General features: G+C 42.5%; 1 gene segment (V, D, J or C); it reads left to right on the forward strand.

Annotated features, from left to right (window-relative positions):
* Positions 1 to 373: 373 nt before the first annotated feature.
* LOC308117868 (Ig kappa-b4 chain C region-like) lies at positions 374 to 4,325 on the forward strand. The segment is given in 3 exons: positions 374 to 412; positions 2,620 to 2,770; positions 3,820 to 4,325.
* Positions 4,326 to 4,983: the final 658 nt, after the last annotated feature.

Below are 4,983 nucleotides of genomic sequence, written 5' to 3' on the forward strand. Positions count from 1 at the left end.
TGCGCCACACAAAGTGCATCGCTCATGTTTTCAACCTAATTGTAAAAAAAGCTCTGGATCACACACCTGGGCTGGGGGGGATCAGGAGCAAGGCGAGAAAGATTGTTGGCTGCTTCCAGTCCAGCACAGTCCCAAAAGAGAAGCTCTGCCAAATGCAGAGTCACATGGCAAGACCACAACTAAAGCTCCTGCAGGAGGTGGACAGCAGGTGGAGCAGCACCTCCACCATGATGCAGCGCTTGTACGATGAGAGAGAGAGCCAGTTGGTGCTGCTCTGGTGTCAATGAGAACGGCTCTCACGCCACTTTCTGCTGAGGAGTACCGCTCTGTGAAAGAGTCTCTGGGGGGGCTCTCTCCTTTTCATACAGCCACCATGGAACTTTCAGAGGAGCAGAGAGTGTCCTGGTCCAAAGTCAGTCCTCTAGTCTGCATGCAAAGCCCTCCAGCTGTGTGTCCACCTGACCAGGATGCTGAGTGAGTCTTTGTCTCCCATTGAGACCATGAGTGTCATGACGATGGACACCCTGCTTGATCCCACATTTAAGGCTGTTTGGTTCTGCAGCCAAACAAACGCTGAAGCAGCAGTGAACCGCCTCACCTCTGAGTGTGCCTGATTGTGAGAGGTGGGACATTCAATGTCCTTCACTTGTTGTGTCCATCCTGGTTATTTAACATGAAGTGAATAATTCCTTTGTCTGTGGCAGTGAGCATGAAGCATGGTTCTTCCACACGTCTGCTGATTGGTAGTGAGGATCGTCACTCTGTACAAGTCTGCAATATTAAAACATCTCATCCTTCGTAAACCTTAATCAGCACTCTTAATAAACTGACTTGTCTTCTCTAAGTACATATAGAGTATATACAAGCTTTAAACTGGGTCATGTTTGAGTTTCTAAGATATTGTTTTGATGACCTTGTTCACCTCCATCTTCAGATCAGAGATGCAGCAACACACTGCAAACCACACCCGTTCATTTCAGTACAGATTTTCCCCCAGGCCTTGAGGACAGCACATCTTCCTGATGCTCTGAAAAAAGTATTTGCACTACAGGAGACTTAGTAAGTGACGACGCTCTGCAGCTTTGCCTCTTAAAAAAAGGTTGGACCCAGGTGAGTTCTCTAGTACTGCAAGACCCTGAGCCCAGAAAACTGAGAAGCAGGTTCTGTAATGGTCTGTAGCCTCCAGCAGAGGGCGCTGGACATCATAAATTGCTCTGGGAGGCTGATGGTGATGTGTCTGAGCTCATCTGCCTGTTAGTCCACCAACAATGTGATGGAATCTCAATTCAAAATGATCTACAGGCTCCAGATTACACTGGTGCTTTTTCACTATTATTTCCAGTTCGTCTGTAACTTAGGTCATCACAAGCTAATACCAACCACTCCCAACTCAGAGCCGTTTGGTCTCGTAAACAATCATTTTCCACTCTGAACACACGATCTTATGTCTATATTATGTTTGAATTGTATATTTTCTTTTAAGTAGTTTATAAGCTGAAAAACTGTGGGCAGCCATGTTTTAATCAGTGATTACTGAGAAAATGATTGAAGAACCAGTTTATCCATGTAGTTTTAAATATAAATGTAACAGACTTATAATCTTGTTAGTTTATGATTTGCTTTGTGTTCAGTGAAGTGTATCAGTGTGCAGCAGTCAGTTTCTGTTCAGTCTGACTGAGGGAGGTTTTTGTACGACGGTTTTTCACTGTGTGAACACCCACTGACTGTTGATGTAATGATAACTCTGACAGTAATAAACTGCAGCATCTTCAGCTTGAACTCCACTGATGGTCAGAGTGAAGTCAGAGTTTGATCCACTGCCTGTAAAACGATCTGGAGTCCCTGATTCTCGTGTGTTGGTGTAGTAAATGAGCCTTTTAGGAGGTTGTCCATCTCTCTGTTGGTACCAGGCTAAATGGTCAGAGCCATAAACTTTCTGACTGGTCCTACATGTGATGGTGACGGAGGCTCCCAGAGCAGAGCTGACTGCTGCAGGCTGAGTCACTGTGACCTGGCCTCTGGACTCTGAGGAAACACAGACAGAAACATCAAGCAGCCTCATGGTTTTGTGGGCTTCATTTCAGAGGGACGGATGTTGACAGAGGAGAGGAGTTTGATTCTCTGGACTTTACCTGTGAAGCAGCAGCAGAGGAGAGTCCAGATGAGGACGCAGATCACACTCATGTTTCTGATGAGGAGGATTTCTCTGTCTTCTGTTGTCATGAAGGACGGCTGTCAGTCATCCAGTCTTCAACTGTCAGGACTATAAACTCTCCCAGAGCACTGGAGCATGGTGCTGCTGATGCAAAGTGGCTCTATGGAAATGTTCTGACTGACTCCAACAGGGACCTGGATCACTTTCATCTCTCACTTTCACTCTGGATTCAAACTTTTATGACAATATTAAGGAATTAAACTGAATAATTAAAGATACGTCTGTAGTTTTACATTTACATTTATTTTTTTACATTTTCTATTTTTGCTGTTAAATCCCTTCAGGAATAAATTCCAATAGACATAATAGAAAAAAATAGAAAATGATCTTTAAAACAATCTATAAATATATGTATTTCAAGTAGACATTGCAGATGAAAGAACTGTTCTCTTGTGTTCCGTTAGGATCAGGTGGTAAAAGTTGTTTTGGTGAGTTTGTTGGTTTCAGAATCAGAGAGTGGCGTCTCTCTACAGTCAGAGGTTTTTGTACAGCGGCTCAATGAGTTTGTATCACTGTGGTACACGTTCGGTGGAGGAACCAGACTGGATGTTGGAAGTAAGTTTATTCTCCTTTTAATTCTTTCAACTAAATAATTCAAATTCCTACATTAAACCTTGTTTTGAATGATTTGAGATTAGAAAGATGTTTTTTTTTCTTAATAATTATTGTAGTGATCAAGTTTTAATCTCCATTGATTTCATGTAGTTTAGCTCAGCTCTGTTTTACTTTAATTTGATCACAGAGAAAAGTTATTAGTTTTAAATTTACACCGGATTAAAATCTCATTAGGATTAAATGACAAAACCAAAGATATTGTCAGTCTTTAAATGTGCTCAGTTAGAGCCTGATGGCTGTGGAACACACTGTTTTAACTCTACCAGTCTCATGTTGAAGCTGTTTTTACACTGACCTGTGTATTTAGGGACATTTCTGGTGCACTGGTCTGTCTTTGGGCTGAGTTTTAGTTGACATGTCCACTGTTTGAAATGTGTTTGTGTTGGAATGTGTGCAGGTTTTATTCTTCTTGTTTTATTGAGTGTCTCTTCATCACAGCTGGATTTATTCTTGGTTCTATAGAATGTTTCCCAATTCTGTTTCTGCTGATACTTTAAAATGCGTCATTAATATTGTTATTTTACAGTAAAATAGAAATACTGATGATAAATGTTGTAAAATTATGAAAACCTCTTGATATAATTTAAACAGTTTTTTTCACATTTTGCTGTAAATAATTGAAAATATTAATTTAGATTTGAAGTTCATGTTAAAGTTTCCAGTCATAAGTTGTAAAGTGTAAACTTTCTGATAACGTTGATGCAAATGAAGAGTAAACGTTGAGACATCAGCTTGTGTTCCTTCCTGTGTAGTTTGAGGTATTTCAGGCCAAAGTGTTGGATGATTCTCTCTGTGCTGATGTGCATGAGAGGCTTCTTAAAGGGAAGTGAAACAATGTGTGAGTGAGTGACTGCTGGAGCAGAAAAAGCCTCTGACAGCAACTTCTTCCAGGACCAAATCAGCTGTCTCCCACTAAAGCTGTCCAGGTGTGTGCTGGTTGATTGACAGCTGGGTGCTCCCTGTCCTCTAATTTGATTGGTGTCTCCTAGGTGATACCCGCCCCACCCTGACGGTGCTGCCCCCCTCCAGAGAGGAGCTGCAGCAGGGGAAGGCCACGCTCATGTGCCTGGCCAACGAGGGCTTCCCCTCAGACTGGAGTCTGAGCTGGAAGGTGGAGGACAGCAGCAGCAGCAGCAGCAGCAGCTGGGAGGAGAGCAGGAGCCCCGGGGTGCTGCAGAAGGACGGCCTCTACAGCTGGAGCAGCACCCTGAGGCTCCCTGCAGACCAGTGGAGGAAGGTGGGCTCTGTGACCTGTGAGGCCACCCGGGGCTCCCAGACTCCCCTCAGAGAGACACTGAGGAGAGACCAGTGTTCCCAGTCCTGACCGGACTCACTGGGACTCTCACACTGCTTTTACTCTCACACTGATCTCACCTCTGTCATTCACCCTCTTTCACTTTCTTCTATCATCAAAGCAAACTGACTTCATCAATATTCATCTTCTTTCATCATCATTTTCTTCAAGCTTTGACAAAATAAAGACAGTTTTCACCTCAATCTTTGGTCTTTCATGACTTTTTTACAACAATAAAATCATCATGGCAAAGCGGTTTAGAAGATGGATGAATGTAAAAATATTATATGAGAGTGTTTATATCCTCACATCCTTATTTATATCTTTCAATAAAAGCTGGAAGTTGAAACGTATTTGCATGTCCTATAAATGGTTGGATTAGATTGTAACAGTGGCAGCCTTGCATTTCAGACCTCGGCCTTCACTAGTGCTGGTCTGAGTCAATCCACCCCTCAATCACTTTTTTATGGCTACAAAAACCAGGTCATCATGCAGAGATGCAGTATAAAAAGCCTTTGCATCACAGATAGATACTCGTGTTGCCAGAATAAATACCTTTATGGATGAAAAGAATCAAAGTTCAAGTCTCCTTCTGCTGCTTTCACTACTAATCCACACTCTCAGTTACAAACTTCACCAATACAGGTGATTCTTGATCTTCTTGAAGATTCATTGGAGCCAAAAAGAAGTTCCAGGAATATCAGGAGTGTCAGGCCCATTTCAGAACTATCTTCAGATGCATTAGGTCACATTAAGAACGTCAGGAATGTGGCTGGAATGATGGAAAATGATTTTGGTAAATGTCAGATAATACTGCGACAAGAAGAGTGGAGGATTTAGTGGAGGAGTGTTCTTCACC

The sequence above is a fragment of the Lipophrys pholis genome (genome assembly GCF_963383615.2).
Source record: "Lipophrys pholis genome assembly, chromosome: 12".
In the NCBI taxonomy this organism is placed as follows: domain Eukaryota; kingdom Metazoa; phylum Chordata; class Actinopteri; order Blenniiformes; family Blenniidae; genus Lipophrys; species Lipophrys pholis.